The 23,284-nt window shown below is 41.6% G+C and overlaps 1 pseudogene; it reads right to left on the reverse strand.

The window, feature by feature from the left end:
* Positions 1 to 343: 343 nt before the first annotated feature.
* Positions 344 to 23,284, reverse strand: part of LOC128574191 (laminin subunit alpha-1-like) — a 38,278-nt pseudogene continuing 15,337 nt past the window's right edge.

The raw sequence follows: 23,284 nt of genomic DNA on the forward strand, positions 1-23,284 counted from the left end.
GCTCTTTAGGATATTTTCAGACCTATCCTCCATAATGAGCAGCCCAATCCTCTACCACAAAAGTAAACTCACTCAGAAACTTTTGATCAAACTTCAACTTCCACAGTGGTGAAAGGATTAAAAATGTCCACTGGACTTTCAAAAAACCCGAACCCCAAATTTTACCAGACTTATCAATATTCTCCATTAAGTGAACGGCGTAAACTGTCCTCTAAAAAGGCACAGGTTAGCCTACTGGATACAAAAACTCAGGCCAGATATTTACTGCATACAAGATTCAAATCTTAAATTAAAAGATAAATATAGAGTCAGGGTGACATCATGGTCGTCCATATTTCAGGCAAATGGTAATCAGAAAAAAGCAGGTGTTGCAATTCTATTTACAGGAACAATAGGCTTTAAACCAACAAAAGGAAGGATAAGAATGGTCACTTTATATTTGGTAAGGGTTATACTCAGTATGATGAGATTTCAATTATTAATATTTATGCACTCAACCATAATGCACCTCAATTTATAAAAGAAAGTCTAACAGACATGAGCAACTTGATTTCCTCCAGCTCCATAATAGTCAGAGATTTCAACACTCCTTTGGCAGCGTTGGATAGATCCTCCAATATGAAGCTGAGCAAAGAAATTTTCGAATCCAACATTTTGACTTATCAGACATCTACAGAACATTCCATCCCAACAAAACTGAATACACATACTTCTCATCAGCCCATGAAACATACTCCAACATCGATCACATCTTAGGTCACAAGTCTAACCTCAGTAAATTTAAAGGAATAGAACTTATTCCTTCCATCTTTTTGGACTACCATGGAATAAAATTTGAACTCAGTAACAACAGGAATCTGCATACTCGTACAAAAATATGGAACTTAAATAACCTTATGCTGAATGATAGCTGGGCCATAGATAAGATTAAGAAGGAAACGGCCAAAGTTTTGAACAAAACGACAATGAAGAAACAAATTATCAGAACCTCTGGAATACCACAAGGAAGTCCTAAGAGTGAAATTTATAGCACTGCAAGCCTTCCTCAAGAGAACAGAAAGAGAGGAAGTTAACAAATTAATGGGACATCTCAAGAAACTGGAAAGGAAGAACATTTCAACCTCAAACCAGTAGAAGAAAAGAAAAAAAAAATTAGAGCAGAATTAAATGAAATTGAAAACAAAAGAATTATACAACACATCAATAAATCAAAAAGTTGTTTTTTTGAAAAGGTCAATAAAATAGATAAACCTTTGGCCAACATAACCAGGAAAAAAAGAGTAAAATCTCTAATTTCATCAATCAGAAACAACAAAAACCAAATAACAACACACTCCTCAGAAATTAAAAAAATCCTTAATGAGTATTACAAGAAACTTTATTCTCAGAAATATGAAAATCTAAAGGAAATTGACCAATACCTGGAAGCACATCACCTTCCAAGACTTAGCCAGAGTCAAGTGGATATGTTGAACAGGCCCATATCAAGTTCTGAAATAGCATCAACGATAAAAATTCTCCCTAAAAAGAAAAGCCCAGGACCAGATGGTTTCACATCAGAATTCTACCAAACCTTCAAAGAAGAACGAGTACCAATGTTACCAAACCTTTTCCAAAATATACAAAAAGGAAGACTACACAACATGTTCTATGAAGCAAACATCACCCCGATTCCCAAACCAGGAAAAAACCCAACAAGAAAAGAAAATTATAGATCAATATCACTAACAAATATAGATGCAAAACTATTCAACAAGATCCTAACAAACAGAATCCAGCAACACATCAAACAAATTATACATTGTGACCACGTTGGTTTTATCCCAGGGTCACAAGGCTTCTTCAATATATGTAAATCTATAAGTATAAGTCACCACATAAACAAATTAAAAAACAAAGACTATACGATTCTCTCAATTGATGCAGAAAAGCTTTTGATAATATCCAGCTCCCCTACATGATCAGAACACTTAAGAAAATTGGTATAGAAGGGACATTTCTTAAACTGATTGAGGCCATCTACAGCAAACCCACAGCCAATATCATATTGAATGGAGTTAAATTGAAATCATTTCCACTCAGAAAAGAAACCAGACAAGGCTGCCCATTGTCTCCACTGCTCTTTAACATTGTAAGGGAAGTTTTAGCCATTGCAATTTGGGAAGAAAAGGTGATCAAGGGTATCCATATAGGGTCAGAAGAAATCAAACATTTGCTCTTCACAGATGATATGATTGTATATCTGGAAAACACCAGGGATTCTACTACAAAACTCTTAGAAGTGATCAAGGAATACAGCAGTGTCTCAGGTTACAAAATCAACATTCATAAATCGGTAGCCTTTATATATATAAATAATAGTCGAGCTGAAGAAACAGTTAAGGACTCTACTCTATTCACAGTAGTGCCAAAGAAGATAAAATATTTGGGAGTTTATCTAACAAAGGACATGAAAGATCTCTACAAAGAGAACTATGAAACTCTAAGAAAAGAAATAGCCGAAAATGTTAACAAATGGAAAAACATACCATGCTCACAGCTGGGAAGAATCAACATTGTTAAAATGTCCATACTGCACAAAGCAATATACAATTTTAATGCAATCCCTATTAAAGCTCCACTGTCATACTTTAAAGATCTTGAAAAAAATAATACTTTTTTTTTTCACATGGAATCAGAAAAAACCTCGAATAGCCAAGATATTACTCAGAAATAAAAACAAAGCAGGAGGAATTACGCTACCAGGCCTGAGACTGTACTATAAATCGATAGTGATCAAAACAGCATGGTATTGGCACAAAAACAGACAAGTAAATATCTGGATCAGAATAGAGAACCAAGAGATGAATCCACCTACTTACCATTATTTGATCTTTGACAAGCCAATTAAGAAAATTCAGTGGGTAAAAGATTCCCTATTTAACAAATGGTGCTGGGCGAACTGGCTGGCAACCTGTAGAAGACTGAAACTGGACCCACACCTTTCACCATTAACTAAGATAGACTCTCACTGGATTAAAGATTTAAACTTAAGACATGAAATTATAAAAATACCAGAAGAAAGTGCAGGGAAAACCCTTGAAGAAATTGGTCTGGGTGAGTATTTTATGAGGAGGACCCCCTGGGCAATTGAAGCAGCTTCAAAAATACACTACTGGGACTTGATCAAACTAAAAAGCTTCTGCACAGCCAAGGACACAGTAAGTAAAGCAAGCAGATAGCCCTCAGAATGAGAGAAGATATTTGCAGGTTATGTATCTGACAAAGGTTTAATAACCAGAATCCACAGAGAACTCAAAACGTATAAGCAAGAAGAGAACAAGTGATCCCATCACAGGCTAGGCAAGGAACTTGAAGAGAAACTTCTCTGAAGAAGACAGGCACATGGCCTACAGACAAATGAAAAAAAATGCTCATTATCTTTAATCATCAGAGAAATGCAAATCAAAACTACTTTGAGGTATCATCTAACTCCAGTAAGATTAGCCTGTATCACAAAATCCCAAGACCAGAGATGTTGGTGTGGATGTGGAGAAAAGGGAACACTTCTACACTGCTTGTGGGAATGCAAATTAATTCATTCCTTTTGGAAAGATGTTTGGAGAATACTTAGAGATCTAAAATAGATATGCCATTCAATCCTATAATTCCTCTACTAGGTATATACCCAGAAGACCAAAAATCACATTAAAACAAAGATATTTGTATCAGAATGTTTACTGCATCCAAATTCATAATTGCTAAGTCATAGAAAAAGCCCAAGTGCCCATCCATCCATGAATGGATTAATAAATTGTGGTATATGCACACCATGTAATATTATGTAGCCTTAAAGAAAGATGGAGACTTTACCTCTTTTATGTTTACATGGATGGAACTGGAACATATTCTTCTTAGTAAAGTATCTCAGGAATAGAAGAAAAAGTATCCAATGTACTCAGCCCTACTATGAAACTAATTTACGGCTTTCATATGAAAGCTATAACCCAGTTATAACCTACGAATATGAGGAAGGGGGAAGGGGAGGAGAGGAAGGGAGGAAGGGGGTGGAGGGAGCATGACTGGTGGGATTACACCTGTGGTGCATGTTACAAGGGTACATGCAAAACTTAGTAAATGTAGCATATAAATGTCTTAACACAATAACTAAGAAAATGCCAGGAAGGCTATGTTAACCAGTGTGATGAAAATGTGTCAAACGGTCTATAAAACCAGTGTATGGTGCCCCATCATTGGCAGTGATGTACACAACTGTGATTTAATAAAAAGGGGGGGGCATAATGGAGTGAGCCCCAGTGACAGGCAGGCCGCAGGCCTCTTGGGGACTTACCGAGTGCCACTTGCCATCACTGAGCAGCGCTGGGTGGGAGACCTTTGTTCTGCCTTTGCCGAGATCAAAGATGAAGTGGAGGTGGCCGCCGTGCAGCTGCAGCATGGCACAGTCCACCTGGTTCTGGTGAGCCACGTAGTAGACAAGGCCGCTGGAGGCGAAGGTGCGGAGGCTCAGCTGCACCGAGAGCCTGGGGGACAGGAGCCTTACTCAGGAAGGAGTAACCTCAGAGAAAGAATCTGAAAGCCATTCCAGCATTTATGTGGAGTATCTCAGGAGAGCCATGATCCATTCATTCACACACCCGTTCATTTAATAAATGGTTAGCTTGTCCCTGTGTGTGCCAGAGCTTTTCTGGGATGAGGATAGAGCAATGAACAAAGAGGGCGATCCCTTCTCCTGGTACTGACACCAGAGACACTTCAGGAAGCCATGGTTTCGTTCCATAGAGGCTCCACTAAATAGTCAGATAATTCTGGAAGGTGTTATTTCAGCTGAGAGCTTTCCAAAACAGCAAGCCCCACAGAGCTGAGCAGGGAAAGTTGTCACCCTGGGTGAGGGTGACACAGAGACCATCAAATTAATTTGCTTATGGTCAGCAGCCAGGAACCCCACCTGTGGCCATGCTGGGGTGGAGGGAAGTGGCATCACGCCTTCCTCAGAAGGACCACCATGGTCAGTCGCTGGAGCACACAGGGAAAGAGGGAGGGAGGGGCAGTTCTATAATGCTGGGGAGGAGCTGGGTGTATTCCGACTTTATTTTAAACACAGTGGGAAGTTACGGGGGTGGTTTAGAGGAGGAAGTGGGTGTGACTTGATTGACATCTTTAAAAGATCCTCTGGTGTGAAGAACAAATCAGGTGAAACAGGGCCACCAGGCAGCTGTCACAATGGTCCACACGAACAAGGGGGCTTACTTAGACCAGGTGGCAGTGGGGACACGGAGGAGCTGAACTGATTCAGGGAAAGTTCTGGAGGAAGAAGTAAGAGGGCTCGCTGATAAGACTCGGTTCGGGGAGTGAAAAAAAATAGTAAAATAATCTGTAGGTCTAGGCTTTGGTGCTGACATAGTAAAGAGCAGCAGGGCAGGTCTGGGGAGGAGGGAAGTCCCTGCTGCTGGGTGAGGCTCACTGTCCCTGTACCCCTGAGTCCCCTCAGAGGTGTCATAGAGGACAGGAGGGTGTTTCCCTATCTAGGTGGTATTTTAAAACCACTGGAACTCAGCCACCACAGGAGGATGTGTGGGATGGACCAGGCAAAGGAGACTGAATGCGGCACAGGCAGAGAGCCAGGGGGCTGTGGCGGGGGTCCAGGAGAGCAGGGCTGAGTGGCCAGCAAGTCAGTTTGAGACCCCAGAGGGGAGCAGGGGAGGCTGATTGTGTGGTTAGAGGAGGGAATGATCCCTGATGGAAGGACAGACAGCCACGTAAGGCCACTCTTCCAGAAGCCCTGCTGTGAGACAGAGCTACACTACCTCAGGACATGTGTGTGGAGGTGGGTGTCAAGCCTCCTGGGGAGTCTCTGTCTCAGAAGTTAGGGTTCTATAGCAGGGACAGAGCATAGCGGCGCCAGCAGCCCCCTTACCCATGGTTATCCATGGTTATCCACAGTCAACCAAGGCAGCGGGTCCACGTGTCTACGCCACCTGTGTGCTCCCTCAGTAGTTTTGCTTCAGTCCTCAGATCACCTGTAGTGGATCACACTGCTTGTGTTCCCGGCACCCTTGTTTTACTGAACATTTGCCCCATAGTGCAACAGGAGTGATGCCACATATCCGTTTAGTTGGCTCCATTAATAGCTACTTGTTGTTACTCTCTTCCTGTGCCTAACTTATAAATTCAACTTTATCCTAGGTGCGCACATATAGGAGAAAACAGTGCATGGAGGGTTCAGTACCATCCATGGTTTGAGGCTTCCACGGAGGTCTCAGGATGAGCGTCCCCTGCACAGGCACAGATGCTGGAGCCACAAGGCCAGGTTTGAACCCAGCTCTACCATTTACTGGCTATGTGACTTTGAGCGCCCTGTGCCTCCATGTCTTTACCTATAAAATAATGATAACAAGAATATCTTCCGGCCAGCCTAGTGGCTCACGCCTGTAATCCCAGCACTCTGGGAGGTTGAGGCGGGTGGACTGTCTGAGCTCACAGGTTCAAGACCAGCCTGAGCCAGAGCAAGACTTTGTCTTTGAAAATAGCCAGGCATTATGCTGGGTACCTGTAGTCCCAGCTACTCGGGAGAATGAGGAAAGGGAATCACTTGAGCCCAAGAGTTTGAAGTTGCTGTGAGTTATGACACCACGGTACTCTACCCAGGCAACAAAGTGAGACTCTGTCTCAAAAAAACAAACAAACAAACAAACAAAAAAAACTTCCTCATAGGGTAACTGTCACCAAGTATATCTTGTTATCTGAGTGAAATAGCGAGCTGATATCCAGTACAAGGGTTTGCTGCTCTTCTATGACTGAGGATAGCAGGCTGACGGGGCTGTGTCTGGTGGGAGTCATGCATTAGGGAGGGAGGACTGGCTTCTGCAGGCGTCCGAGTGAGGAGAGGAATAATGGGGTCCAGGGGGCAGAACCCTCCATCCATGCAGCAGATGGGACTCAGGGCTGGGAACAAAGCCAGCGGCTTCTCTTTTTGGTAGTGGACAGGAGGAGTTCTGTCCTCTCAATGAGGCAAGTCACTAGCTGGGGTGTGAAAAGAGGTCGGCAGGTATGTAGAGCTCTGACATTTAAAGGTTGTGAGTGGCGCAGTGGCTGCTGCCTGAAATCCCAGCACTGTGGGAGACTGAGGCAGGAGGATTTCTTGAGCTCAGGAGTTCAAGACCAGCCTGAGGAAGAGGAAGACCCCGTCTGTACTAAAAATAGGTAAACTATCCGGGCTTTGTGGTGGGTACCTCTAGTCCCTGCTACTCAGAAGACTGAGGCAGGAAGATTGCTTGTGTCCAGGAGTTTGAGGTTGCTGTGAGCTATGACACCATGGCACTACAGACTGGGGAAACTGAGTGAGACTGTCTCAAAAAACAAAAGAGAGCAGTGATGAGTAAGGAGTTATGGAAAATAAACCAGGAGAACATTGGGGAATGCAGCAGCTCTCCACACAGTTTGGAGGCTCTGCCTGAGATTGGTGGCCATGCAGTTGAAGTCAGACCAGTCAGGCAGGAGGTGAGCAGAGCCCAGCCTGGGTCTCCAGCCTGGGTCCCAGCATGGAGAAGGCAAAGTGCTGGGTTTCACCTGGGCTCCCACAGTGGAACAGCTGGGGGTGGTGGTGGTGGTGGTGAGGGAGTTTGCAGTGGCACACTTGTGGCAGTGGCCTGGACCCCCTCAGAAGAGGATGAATCGCAGCCTAGGGGCCTCCACATCACGGAAGCACTGTAGGACCAGGAAGGGGCGAGATAAGGAGGAAGAGATCGGCTAGCAGGAGGCTGCTACAATCCAGACTGGGAAGGGGGATGGACTCTTATGAAGAAGTCACAGGTCTGCCTGTGGGAGCAGCTGGAACCAGAACACTGAAAGGCTAGGGGCAGGGAGGCTGGTGAAGTCCCAGAGAGCAAAGGCAGGAGCTGCAAAAGAGAGAGGGTGAGCCAGGGTCTGAGCCGTGTGCGCAGGGAAAGGCCCAGAGTGCTGCAGGGCTGCGGGTAGGCCTGGGGTGATCTGAGGGCTGAGAGACAGAGGAGCTGCAGGCCTGGAGATCAGTGGAACAGTAGGATTCCCAGAAGGTGCGAAGGCCATAGGAACACGGAGCACTACAGATTTGGGGGCCATAGCGAAACATTTGGGGAGACAACTGAATCTGACTAGTGAATGCTCAAAGTAGAAGGGAGTAGAAGGCCAGACGATGCTTGATCCGGGCTTGGGATTCAGAAGGAAGACTGATTCAGACAGCCACATGCCTCCCTACACACACAGAGGGGCGGTAAGCTGCCGACATCCAGGAGGGGTAAGGCGGAGCCCACAGCGGTTAAGGCGTAGGGTCTGTACCCACACAGCTCCTATCTCTGCCTTTATACAGCTGCTGTTAGGTTGCTAGTCAGCCCCCAATCATCAAATGAAAACGTTCTTTTGGAGAAGACCCTATTGCTGAAGAACATGCCTATGACTCATTCATCCGTGAGACATGCCCCATAGGGACCCCAGAACAACACCTACCTCTTCATGATGCCAGACTGATTGAAAGGCAATGCCATGTGGCTGCTCTGCGTCAGGCCGAACTGGTGGGTGCCAGGCACATACTCTAGAGGGGCGTAAACCGCACACTGCTCCTGAAAGGGACGCATGGGGACATTCAGCCACCTGCAGCCACGGCCCTGGTAACACATGTTTCTTCCATGAGAAAAACATCTCAGAAGCCATCATCTAAGGGCACAGCACCATGAATGGGTGTCTACACTCCCTTCATCTTCAGTTTCAGTGAGGCCCTGGTCAACCCTTACCTCTCACATTAATCAGATGATTAGACAGAGGTGCCTGAAGCCATCTCAAGTTCACTTAAATTCAAAAGGAGGCTGAAGTCCCTCCCCCAATTTTCAACAGCCCTAAGGGCAGAGGCTTTGCCATGTTCTCTCCACCCCCATCATGGTCCCGGTCTTTGGGAATGGCCCTGAGGACACAGCAGCCCAGGGTCCACATAGCACAGGAACCGGGAAACTGGAAGAGCCCACAGGTGTCGGGTCTCACAGGTCTCACAAGGCTCAGAGTTCTACGCATCTGAGTTCACATCGACAGGAACAAGGTGCAGATAAGAGGAGCAGATGGGAAGAGCTCCTAAACCCTGGGGCAGGGGATAGAGACCCAGGGACGGTGCCACAGCGTGTTCAGGCTGCCAGACCGTGCCCAAGCCAGATGCCACCACAAAAAAACATCGTGAACTCAAAGACAGGCCTTGCTTGGAAAGCACTGCTTTGGGTCAATTGCATCATCTTTTAAATTATTCGAGTGCACGCTTTGGACCAAGAAATAGAAGGGGGAGAAAATGGAAAATAACAGTGATTGCCATTAAAAACTGCTTGCCCCAAACTGGCTTTTCCTAAGTGAATTAAATCTCTTAAAAATTTCTAGCAATGAAGATATGTATAATGGCTTACATTAAGTACATATTTTCATGATTTCCTGCTTATATCTAAACCAGTGTTTCAACCTTTTTATCTCAGAGCATACTCCGACCTAGAGCTAAACTTCCATGGCACACTTAAATTATGTTGATGAAAAAACGAGTAACAAAAAGAATATACTTACTGTGCTTTGAGCTTCTTTCAAAAATAATTTAATTCATGATCTTTAAAATTTTTCCCAGTATACCTAAGATCCTCTCACGGCACACCAATGTGCCACGGCACACCAGTTGAAAATCACTGATCTAGGCTGGGGGTGTGGCTCATGCCTGTAATCCCAGCACTCTGGGAGGCCAAGAAAGGTAGGTGGATTGCCTGAGCTCAGGAGTTCCAGACCAGCCTGACCAAGAGGCTGGTCTCTACCCGACCTCTACAAAAAATAGAAAAACTAGCTGGGTGCTGTGACAGGTTCCTGTAGTCCCAGCTACTTGGGAAGCTGAGGCAAGAGGATGGCTTAAATCCAAGAGGTTAAGGTTGCTATGAGCTATGATGACACCATGGCACTCAACCCAGGGTGATAGAGTGAGACTGTCTCACACACACCCCAAAAAGAGAGAAAATCACTGATCTAAAGTGATAATAAATCCTTCTAGAACCTTTGGAAAAAAGCTTGCTGTGTATCAGCTTAGTTAGGGTCCCTGAGCATTGGGGCCTGCGACACAGAAATGATGGGCCATGTCACCCATCAGTTTGCTGGGAGCACCTTCCAACACCTTATGCTGCTCTGATTGTTATCATGGACCCAGCTCCTCCTCTCACAATACCTTTATCACCAGGCCCTATTTTAACCCCCTCTGGCCTCCTCTCGCCTTTTTTGACAGGACCTCAGGAACATCACCAGTGTGATGAAAATGTGTAAAATGGTTTATGAAGCTAGTGTGTGATGCCCCATGATCATATCAATGTACACAGCTATGATTTAGCTAAAAATAAAAAAAGGAGGCTGCTCTCACCGGGAACACCTGGGGCTCTGGCAGGCGCTCCCCGTCCTCGCCAAGAAAAGCCAGCTTAGGCCTTTGTGCAAGCAAGCAGGTGTCCAAGTCCGCTTGTTCAGAGCCAACTGCACTGGTGAAATCCAAAAGTCTAGGCACAAACAAGGGAGAGTTTCAAAATTAGGATATCACAAACCAGAAACTGTGTCATGTAATTAGTGTACAATTAAAATCCATAAGAAACAATGAATCTGTTTCTCTTGGAGTGATCAGAGTGACCATCCTTCAGCATGCCTGAGAGTCTGGATAGATCATGTTATACACAGGGATGTCCCAAAAGTCATCAAACATAAAAAAAAGGAAATTATAGCTGAATGCATCTTTATTCATAAAATGTTCATTACACAATTTTACAAAATATTTACAAAATATTCTCTACATGTTGGCCACCTTTTTGTAATGAACATTTTCTAAACAAAGGTATATTTAGCTATGATTTTCCATTTTTCCTATGCATGGTGACTTTTGGGACACCCGGTACTTTCTTGTTTGATGCTTCTTGAAACACTACCCCAGGCCCTTCCTGTGCGCCCTGCGAGAGCCGCTCCGGAGCTGACACACTTCCTGCAGCCTTCACTGGGCTGCCCTATGGCCACGTTCATGCTCTGGTTTCTACCTGTCTGCATAGTGACCTCAGCTGAACACTGATGTCCCCTCAAGGGAGGTTGTGGGCTTCCCTCGTCACACGCCCCTTCACTACGCAGCTCTAGCACCAAGTCCTGCACCTGCATGTGACCCTGTGGCACTTTCCTGGACATGCTGGGAACCACAAGAGATGTGGAGTCCACAGCCTCACAGCTTTAAGGAGCATGAAGATGACTCTCCAGTGAGGGAAAGAATAAATAGACAACAGGTGACTAAATATAAGTCTACAGAAATAGCTAAACCAAGGCTCCGACATTGTAATCATGTTGAAATCCATGAATACATTTGTAATCTTGCCCGGTTCAGGGACCCATAAGAGGTAATTTCATGGGGAAAGATGCTGTGATCTTGAAAGATCCAAGTCCTTGCTAAAGATCGAGTGGCAAGTCAGTGGTTCGGCGGGAGAGATCCCAATCTCATCAGCTCACATCCAGTTTCCCCCAAGCAGACAATGGCCCTGCAGGGCAGAGCGTGTGTTGGGTCTGCTCAGCACGCTGACCGTGGGCAGAGGGTCAGCAAGGAGGAATGAATCATCACAAGCCCACCACACATGGGATGGAGGCTTCCAGTTCTTAATTATACAGTAATTGCTTTCAGGGGAACCATTAATAATATGAAGCTGCTAGTAGCCTAATTGTAAAAACAATTCAGAAATTTGTATTACAAAATCTATCTTCTTTTAAGTGCTTATCAAAAATATATTTAACCCCAGCTATTTATGGATAATTGTGTGTGGAGCTAAGATTCCATCTTTTCTTTGAAAGTAAGGTGACTGTACCTGTCAATCATTTGAATCCAATAAAGTCCATTTGTGGGGATTTCTATGATAGACAAACGGGGTTCGTATGTTCTTCAGGAACTTTTAAAATTTTAGGCAATCTCAAACAACAAAATTAGACTGCAGGTTAGCGTTAGCACTCACTGTTGAAGGTCAGAAAATGCAAAAACATGCAGAGAGCACAGTTTCACTTACTCCAGGTTAAAGATCAGATTTCTGATGCAGCCATGGAATGAACGAGCTTCTCATTCTGAGCACCAAGGTCCCCTCACCCTCAGGAATGCCCCCTATGTACAGGTTGGACACATTTATAGTCCTGCTTTCTGCTAATGGACCCAAGTTCATTTCCACAGGATTGGTCTCAGCCAATTTAACAGTGATAATTCTAAAAGATCAAAGGAGAAAATAAACAAAAATCTTTAACTATAATAAATCAATGGCCCATTTTAACACACAATCCCAGCAAAGTTCTTACTGAATAATAAAAGTTCCTGGAAGACAAATTTTAATATGACATGTCAGAACAAAAGGTGAATCTTAAAGATTAAAACTTACAACTGAAAATTCTTCAGTAATGAGTGCAATGTTAACAAAAATCATTGAATTTGACTGCTTTTTTGAGAACAGTATAATTTTACCTCTTTACCTATGATGAAAATGTCCAGTATACTTTTAAAATGTTTGCTCTAGAGTTCTGGAGGGAAATATACAGGAATGTTGACATAACCTACTTACTACTGTACTATTTACTATTGATATAATACTATTTATTGATACCACAATGCTCTTTGCCACAGAATTAATCCAATATAATTTATATTGAGTTTCAAAAAAGGGCAAGGATAAAGTTGTTCAATTATAGAAATAGCACAAACATCTCATAAGGAGCTGTCTGGCAAGGTTTGGCTTCTACAACTATTTGGAATGCTAATCATGCCAGTCATTTAACTGCATAGGGTGCCAGGACAATGTTTCTGCTGGAAGCCCTGGTGAGGTCCCCACCCAGTCATGACTCACGCCTTGCTGTGGGGACAGTACCTCCGATTCCTACAAGGAGATGGAATGCGGCTGTCCATCGCTGTAGGTGCCTGTGGGAGAGTGTAGGAGGGCTTTCCTCAGGCTGGACCTGTCCCCAAGACTGATGTGAACCTCAACATGGCCCTGAATCAGCAGAATGGAGAAGGGCTGGGGGCAGGAGTGTGCAGAGAATTATCCAGAAAAAAGCTCGTTAGTATAGGATTTAAAAAATTTCCATCTTACCAAGGTAACATGGGAATATTAACATCAAGCAAGCAATTCCTTAAGACTCTCATCATTGAACACAACTATTTTAAATTTATCGTGTTACTTTCTAATCCCTTCATGTAATTTACATTCTGCCTTATGCTGTTACCACTACACATACCACCACATGTTTCCATGTCTGCATTGCCGTCACAGGGATTCTTTATTGCTACATTATGTACAATAAGTAGACAGATTATAAATTTGTCGCTTTAATCAATAACATTTAAAGTAGTTTCAATTTAATAATTGTTTATTATCATCCACATGAATATTTAAATTTTTTTGCCCATGAAATTGTTTCTAACATTTCTAAAAGTGGAACTAAAGTTTGACAATGTTTAAAGCTCTTAAAATCATTTTGCCATATTGAAAATAGGTATAACAATTCATAATGCCACCAGAAGAACTGGAATGGGGGTGTTTCACAATACCGTTGTTACTACTGGACGATACTACTCTGTTTTTGCTGGCTCAGAAACAGTCTGGCAGGTCTTCCAAAAGTCAAATATACAATTACCATATGACCAACAGCTCTTCTCCTAGGTATGCACTCAGAAGACTTGAAAACAGGGCCTCAAACACTTCCTGGCAGCATTAGTCATAATAGTCAAAAAGCAGAAATAATCCCATGTATCAAGGAAGCAAATGATAAACTGTGAGAGGTTCACACAGTGGGATACTAGTCAGCCAGAAAAAGGAACGAAGATCTGGGTGGCGCCTGTGGCTCAAAGGAGTAGGGTGCTGGCCCCATATGCTGGAGGTGGCGGGTTCAGACCCAGCCCCGGCCAAAAAAAAAAAGAATGAAGAATTAAGACCTTACATATGACAGTGTGGACATACTCAAAGACGGGCTAGGTGAACGACACGATCACACGTGGTGTGACTCTATTCATATGGAACATCCAGAATAGGCAAATTCATCCTTAGAGACAAAACGCAGGGGTGGGGAGAGAGGGGCACAGGGAGTGACTGCTTAATGGTCCCAGACTGCTATTTTGGGTGATGAAAATGTTTAGAAATAAACAGAGAAGGTGGCCTTGTGGCACCGTGGGTGTGCTAAATGCTACTGACTTATTTACTCTACAATGATTAATTTTATATAAATTTCAGGCTGGTTGTGGTGGCTTATGCCTGTAATCCTAGCACTCTAGGAGGCTGAGGTGGGGGGATTGCTTGAGCTCATGAGTTCGAGACAAGCCTGAGCAAAAGGCGAGACCCCGTCTCTACTAAAATAGAAAAACTGAGGCACGAGGATCACTTGAGCCCAAGTTGAAGGTTGCTGTGAGCTGTGATGCCACGGCACTCTACCCAGGGTGACAGCTGAAACTGTCTCAAAACAAAAAAAAAGTTTTTCAGTTCAACTTTTTAAAGAAGAACTGAAAAAATATTTTAAAATGAAATGATCAATGGAGTCCCAAACCAATGTTAGTCCTTATCAGCCCTTCTTCGCCAAGTGGCTTGTGACATGCTTGGCGTCTATAAACAGATGTCACAACAGCTGTGTGACCTTGGGCACATAAACTGGGCTCTCTGAATCCATTTCTTCCTCAACAAAATGTAAGCATCAGCATCTGCCTTGCAGGTGGCTATAATCTTTATGCAGCAATGTCTGTAAAGTGTCTTGTACAGTAAAGAAGGTCCCCAGTACACTGCGGTTAAGACAGGCTCCACTTCGTTAACACAATACACTAGCAATCTCTAAGTTTCTCCAAATCATGTGACAGGTGCAAGTTTGAGCAGAGGGTAAGGTAAGTATCACCTACGCTCCTAAAATGGAATATAAATATGGCAACATGAACATGGAACCCTGTCCTCGCTCCTCTCCTGGAGCTTGCTCAATGTGCTCATCACAGGCTATGACTCTCTTGCTGCTCTTTCTTTTTTTTTTTTTTAGAGACAGAGTCTCACTTTATTGCCCTCACTAGAGCACCATGGTGTCACAGCTCACAGCAACCTCCAACTCCTGGGCATAGGTGATTCTCTTGCCTCAGCCTCCCGGGTAGCTGGAAGTACAGGTGCCCATCAAAAGCCCGGTTATTTTTTTGTTGCAGTTTGGCCGGAGCTGGGTTCAAACCCGCCACCCTCGTATATGGGGCCGGCACTCTACCCATGGAGCCACAGGTGCCGCCCCTTGCTGCTCTTTCGATCCTTTCAAATTGTTCAAGCAATGTGTTTCAACCTTTTTTTATCTCATGTCATACTTGAACCTATAGTTAAACTTCCACGGCATACTGAAATTATGTTGATCAAAAGAAAAGTAAAGAAAGAGAATATACTCACTGTGTTTTAAACTTCTTTGGGAAATAATTTAATTCATTATCTTTAAAATTTTTCACAGTACTCTGGTTGAAAATCACTACTATAGCAGATGAAGAAAACCCTGCCTTAGAGCAGTAGACTGAAGATCTGAACAGCACTGAAGGACTGCTGTTTCACCTTAGAATGAAAACTAAGGACCATGACGCATGGAGGACAACTCAGTGTGTGCTCGCCGAACGTGTTTTCACAAAAATTATAGGTGGATGGCAAGTGTCTTTTCCTAAGTCACTGGACAAGAAGGATGGATTGCACAGCACAGGACATCACTGATTCATAAGGGAACGGCACTCAGCGATGTAACTTTTACTTATTAAAAATACATACTCATAAACAACCAGGAACACACCAAAAGTTTAGGAGCATGCAGCCGGGCGGCAGGGGAACTACTCACCACGTGGGCCTGCCCAGGACCCTGAAGCTCCACGTCCCTGCCAAGGGCAGCCAGGATGGTGCCACTGCTGTTCTTGGTGGCAAATATGGCCAGCAATTCCGATTCTGGGCTCAAAGACTTGGATGGCAACTCAACATAGCTGCCTCTTAAGAGGCTAACACTTCAGATGGGCTGGTTAGAGGGGATAAGAGGAGCTGTGAGTTTCCAGCCACAGGCCGACTCCCCATTGCCGCTGGGCTTCCCCATTTTCTCCATTCTATCCACCCCACTGGTTTAGATTTTGTTATGTTATTATTTTGCTATATCAGTGGATATTTATAAAAACTCATTCCAACATCAATTAAATGTTTCCTACCTCCAACATACAACCTTTTCTCACTCCATAGGAATTTCTGAGTAAATCAAAGGTCGACCTGCATATTTCCAGGTTCTTCTTTTTTTTCTGTTGCATAATAAATGTATTCTTAAATATTGAGTAAAAGTATGATAAACTTACATTTAAATCACTGTACAATATTGTAATCAATGTGATTATAATTTGGATTTTAGCTTCTAAATGGACTTTTCCTCATCTTTATTTCAGTTAATCAAGCTGTAATTGGTATTTTAATGCATAAAATATTAATTATAATGACCTTGATATTAATAATTATATACCTCAAAGTATTTTATGATTAAGAAAAATTAAGTTGAATTTAGCATAATATTATTAGCATTAAAGGCATATTATATATATAATATTAATTTAAAATGGAAATTATTCTGGATAGAGTCAGAGAACATTCTCCCTAATAAAGTATCACAAAAATGGAAAAGCAAGTATCCAAATGTACTTAATACTAATATGAAATCCGTAGATGAACAAATACACGAGCACATGAGAGAAAAACACAATTAAACTCAAGTGAGGGGGAGGAAAGAGATGGTGGGGGGAGTATGGAGGGAGATTGGTGTGCTCTCGCGTAACAGGCACAATGTAAGCGTATATTATGCCCTGGAGGAGGGGCACAACTACAACCTGGACTTTACCTAACAAATGCAAATAATGTAACCTAATTGTACCGTTTAAATCTAAAATTAAAAAAAAATTAAATTAAAAAAATTAAATGTAATTTATATTCTACATATTTATTATTTTATTAACTATACTTAGTGCTCTGATTGTTCTAATAGAGAAAATTGAATGTATCACAAACTTAGGAGGAAAAATGCAAATTGGAAAGCATGAAATTTTTATTCTAATATAGCATCTTAATGTAAAAATGAGATAATAGGAGATAAGAAAAGGAAAAAATAAAAATTTCAACAAATTTTCATATTGTTAATCCTAGATGTACTACATGCTATTAATTTCAATGCCAAGTAGTTCATTCTACTTTCTAAACCTAAAACCTAGAAGAAGGCTCAACGAAATTAATAGACCTTTTCATTTTAATGGAAATATATTACAATGAGAATGACTTTATGAATTCATTCTGCATGAATGATTAACACCTCATTCTTTTCACTTTCTCTGTAGGTAAAGCAATAAATATTTGGTGCTCATTGAGTAGTTTATAATAAAAATAATATAAAATATTACAATATCTACTTCTCTCTTTTATTTTATTATTATTATAAATGCCCACCAACCCAGGAATGGATTAACAAGCTGTGGTATATGTATACCATGGAGTACTATTTAGCTATTAAAAAAAATGGAGACTTTACATCCTTCATATTAACCTGGATGGAAGTGGAAAACATTATTCTTTTTTTTTATTTTTTTTATTAAACCATAGCTGTGTACATTAGTATGATCATGGGGCACCATACACTTGGTTCATATATCGTTTGACAGATTTTCATCACATTAGTTAACATAGCTTTTGTACCATTTTCTTAGTTATTTTGCCAAGACCTTTACATTCCACATTTACTAGGATTCACATATACCCTGGTAAGATGCACCGCAGGTGTAATCCCATTAGTCCCCCTTCTTCCGCCTCCCTCCCCCCTCCCTCCCCTCCCTTTCCCCTTTCTCCCTATTCTTACATTATAACTGGGATATAGCTTTCATGTGAAGGTCCTACATTAGTTTCATAATAAGGGTGAGTACATTGGGTACTTTTTCTTCCATTCTTGAGACACTTTACTAAGAAGAATATGTTCCAGCTCCATCCATGTAAACATGAAAGAGGTAAAGTCTCCATCTTTCTTTAAGGCTGCATAATATTCCATGGTGTACATATACCACAATTTATTGATCCATTCGTGGATCGATGGGCACTTGGGCTTTTTCCATGACTTAGCAATTATGAATAGGGCTGCAATAAATATTCTGATACAAATATCTTTGTTATGGTGTGATTTTTGGTCTTCTGGGTATATGCCCAGTAGGGGGATTACAGGATTGAATGGCAGATCTATTTTTAGATCTTTAAGTGTTCTCCATATCTCTTTCCAAAAGGAATGTATTAATTTGCATTCCCACCAGCAGTGCAAAAGTGTTCCCTTTTCTCCACATCCACGCCAACATCTCTGGTCTTGGGATCTTGTGATATAGGCTAGTCTCACTGGAGTTAGATGATATCTCAAAGTAGTTTTGATTTGCATTTCTCTGATGATTAAAGATGATGAGCATTTTTTCATATGTCTGAAGGCCGTGCGCCTGTCTTCTTCAGAGAAGTTTCTCTTCAAGTCCCTTGCCCAGCCTGCGATGGGATCCCTTGTTCTTTTCTTGCTAATTCGTTTGAGTTCTCTGTGGATTCTGGTTATTAAACCCTTGTCGGAGACATAACCTGTAAATATCTTCTCCCATTCTGAAGGCTGTTTGCTTGCTTTACTTACTGTGTTCTTGGCTGTGCAGAAGCTTTTTAGTTTGATCAAGTCCCAGTAGTGTATTTTTGAAGCAGCTTCAATTGCCCGGGGGGTCCTTCTCATAAAAAACTCGCCCAACCCAATTTCTTCAAGGGTTTTCCCTACACTCTCTTCTAGTATTTTTATAATTTCATGTCTTAGGTTTAAATCTTTAATCCAGTGAGAGTCTATCTTGGTTAATGGTGAGAGGTGTGGGTCCAGTTTCAGTCTTCTACAGGTTGCCAGCCAGTTCACCCAGCACCATTTGTTAAATAGGGAATCTTTTCCCCACTGAATGTTTTTAATTGGCTTGTCAAGGATTAAATACCGGTAAGTAGCTGGATTCATCTCTTGGTTCTCTATTCTGTTCCAGACATCTACTTCTCTGTTTTTGTGCCAGTAGCATGCTGTTTTGATCACTATCAATTTGTAGTATAGTCTGAGGTATGGTAGCGTGATTCCTCCTGCTTTGTTTTTATTTTTGAGTAATGTCTTGGCTATTCGAGGTTTTTTCTGATTCCATATAAAACGAAGAATTATTTTTTCAAGATCTTTAAAGTATGACATTGGAGCTTTAATGGGGATTGCGTTGAAATTATATATTGCTTTGGGTAGTATGGACATTTTAACAATGTTGATTCTTCCCAACCATGAGCATGGTATATTTTTCCATTTGTTAACATTCTCAGCATTCTCTTTTCTTAGAGTTTCAGAGTTCTCCTTATATAGATCTTTCACGTCCTTTGTTAGATAAACTCCCAAGTATTTCATCTTCTTTGGCACTACTGTGAATGGGATAGAGTCCTTAATTGTTTTTTCAACTTGACTATTGTTGGTATATATAAAGGCTACCGATTTATGAATGTTGATTTTGTAACCTGAGACACTACTGTATTCCTTAATCACTTCTAGAGTTTTGTAGTAGAGTCCCTAGTGTTTTCCAGATATACAATCATATCATCTGTGAAGAGTGAAAGTTTGATCTCTTCTGACCCTATGTGGATACCCTTGATCGCCTTTTCTTCCCTAATTGCGGTGGCTAAAACTTCCATTACAATGTTAAAGAGCAATGGAGACAATGGGCAGCCTTGTCTGGTTCCAGATCTAAGTGGAAAGATTCCAATTTAACTCCATTCAATATGATATTGGCTGTGGGTTTGCTGTAGATGGCCTCTATCAGTTTAAGAAATGTCCCTTCTATACCAATTTTCTTAAGTGTTCTAATCATGAATGGATGTTGGATGTTATCAAAAGCTTTTTCTGCATCGATTGAGAGAATCATATGGTCTTTGTTTTTTAATTTGTTTATGTGTTGGATTACCTTTATAGATTTATGTATATTGAACCAGCCTTGAGACCCTGGGATAAAACCGACTTGGTCATGATGTATGATTTGTTTGATATGTTGCTGGATTCTCTTTGTTAGAATCTTGTTGAATATTTTTGCATCTATATTCATTAGTGATATTGGTCTATAATTTTCTTTTCTTGTTGGGTCTTTTCCTGGTTTGGGGATCAGGGTGATATTTGCTTCATAGAATGTGTTGGGTAGTCTTCCTTCTTTTTCTACCTTTTGGAACAGGTTGAGTAGTATAGGTACTAATTCCTCTTTAAAGGTTTGGTAGAATTCTGACGTGAAACCATCTGGTCCCGGGCTTTTCCTTTTGGGGAGATTTTGTATGGTTGATGATATTTCTGAACTTGATATGGGCCTGTTCTACATTTCCACTTGTTTTTGATTAAATCTTGGAAGGTGACGTGTTTCCAAGTAACGGTCGATTTCCTTCAAATTTTCGTATTTCTGAGAGTATAGTTTCTTGTAATATTCATTAAGGATTTTTTGGATTTCTGAGGAGTCTGTTGTTATTTCATCTTTGTTATTTCTGATTGATGAGATTAGAGATTTTACTCTTTTTTTCCTGATTAGGTTGGCCAAAGGATTATCTATTTTGTTGACCTTTTCAAAAAACCAGCTTTTTGATTTATTGATCTGTTGTATTATTCTTTTGTTTTCAATTTCATTTAGTTCTGCTCTGATTTTGCTTATTTCTTTTCTTTTACTGGATTTGGGGTTGGATTGTTCTTCCATTTCCAGTCTCTTGAGATGTCCCATTAAGTTGCTTACTTCCTCTTTTTCCATTCTCCTGAGGAAGGCTTGCAGTGCTATAAATTTCCCTCGTAGAACTGCCTTTGCTGTGTCCCAGAGGTTCTGATAGTTCGTGTCTTCATTGTCGTTTTGTTCCAGAAATTTGGCAATTTCCTTCTTGATCTCATCTCTGACCCAGCTATCATTCAGCATAAGGTTATTTAACTTCCATGTTTTTGTATGTGTATGCAGATTCCTGTTGTTACTCATCTCAAGTTTTATTCCCTGATGGTCCGAGAAGATGCATGGAATAATTTCTATTCCTTTAAATTTGCTGAGGTTAGACTTGTGACCTAAGATGTGATCGATTTTGGAGTAAGTTCCGTGGGCTGATGAGAAGTATGTGTATTCAGTTTTGTTGGGATGAAATGTTCTGTAGATGTTAGCTAAATCTAAATGCTGGATGGTTAGATTTAAATCTAGAATTTCTTTACTCAGCTTTTTGTTGGAGGATCGATCCAGCACTGCCAAAGGAGTGTTAAAATCTCCGACTATTATAAAGTTGGAGGAAATCAAGTTGCTCATGTCTGTTAGAGTTTCTCTTATAAATTGAGGTGCATTCTGGTTGGGTGCATAGATATTAATAATTGAAATCTCATCATATTGAGTCTTACCCTTAACAAATATGAAGTGACCATTTTTGTCCTTCCTTACTTTTGTTGGTTTAAAGCCTATTGTGTCCGCAAATAAAATTGCAACTCCTGCTTTTTTCTGGATACCATTTGCCTGAATTATGGATGACCATCCTTTCACCCTGAGTCTGTATTTGTCTTTTAAGTTAAGATGTGACTCTTGTATGCAACAAATGTCTGGCCTGAGTTTTTGTATCCAGTCAGCTAACCTATGTCTCTTTAGAGGGCAGTTTAAGCCGTTCACATTAATGGAGAGCATTGATAAGTTTGGTGAAATTTGGGGTATTGAGTTTTTTGAAAGTCCAGTGGGCATTTTTAATCCTTTTGCCATTGTGGAAGTTAGAGTTTGATCAGAAGTTTCTGAGTGAGTTTACTTTTGTAGTAGAGGATTGGGTTGGTTATTATGGAGGATAGGTCTGAGAATATCCTGAAGAGCTGGTTTGGTTATGGCAAACTTCTTTAGCATATGTATGTCATTAAAGTATTTAATTTCTCCGTCGTAAAGGAAACTCAGTTTAGCTGGGTACAAGATCCAGGGTTGAAATTTATTTTGCTTGAGGAGATTAAACGTTGATGACCACCCTCTTCTGGCTTGAAAAGTTTCAGCAGAGAGATCTGCAGTCATTCTAATGTTCTTCCCTTTGAAGGTAATAGATTTCTTTCTCCTGGCAGCTTTGAGAATTTTCTCCTTCATATTAACTTTAGTGAAGTTAATTATGATATGCCTGGGGGATGTCTTATTGGGGTTGAGTCGTGCTGGGGTTCTGAAGCTATCTGCTATCTGAATTTCAGGTTCTCTAGGCATGTCTGGAAAATTATCTTTCATAATTTCATGCAGAAGGGCCTCTGCGCCCAGTGAGGCCACTTCATCTCTTTCAGGAATTCCTATGAGACGGATATTTGCCTTCTTCGCGTTATCCCAGAGCTCTCTGAGTGAGTGATCCATTTTTGCTCTCCATTTCTCTTCCTCTTTGAGAGTTTGGGAGCGTTCAAATGCTTTATCTTCGATGTCGGAGATCCTTTCTTCTGCTTGGTCCATTCTGTTACTAAGGGATTCCACTGTATTTTTCATATCTTTGAGGGCTGCAAATTCTTGTTTCAGTGTGTCTAAGTCTTTTGTGGTTTTGTCTTTAAATTTGTTAAATTCTTGAGACAGCTTTTGAATTTCTCCACGAATTCCTAATTCCATTTTGTTAATCTTGTTTGCCATCCAAATTCTGAATTCGATTTCTGACATCTCAGCCAGTTGTTTGTGAATGGGATCTTCAATTACATCTGCCGTATCTTTCCTTGGGTGGGTTGATCTATTCTGGTTATTCATGTTACCAGTGTTTTTCTGCTGATTCCGCCCCATGATTGTTTTACTCCCTTTGATTTTCCTCTAGTGTTTTGTCGAGGACTCGTACAGGGCTGTGGCCTGAGAAACTGGGGCCCTGTTTGGTGTAGAGGGGCTAAGTGGTTCTGACTTGTTTTCAGCTGGTTTCTATGTGACCCTAGTGAAACAGTTACTCTGGGTTGAAGTCTCAGCTGTGGAGAAATACCAGCAATTAAGTCACCCCACCCACCACAGGCAAAAAATGGAAAAGGAAAATCAAACCTTCCTACAACCACACACCCAGGGCACCACCTGGATAGTCCCCAGGTGAGTGACTCAGTTCAAAAAGTCCAAGTCAATTTTCTCAGTCAGCAGCTCCTCGGGTGGGAGAGTTCAAGAAGTCCCTGGGAACTGGGTCACAGGGGTCTGGTGGCTGCTCTAAAAGGCTTGCTCCAGTGCTGCGTGGAGTCAGGAAGAGCCACCAGTAAATAGATCAGT

The sequence above is a fragment of the Nycticebus coucang genome, chromosome 21 (assembly GCF_027406575.1).
Source record: "Nycticebus coucang isolate mNycCou1 chromosome 21, mNycCou1.pri, whole genome shotgun sequence".
NCBI lineage: Eukaryota > Metazoa > Chordata > Mammalia > Primates > Lorisidae > Nycticebus > Nycticebus coucang.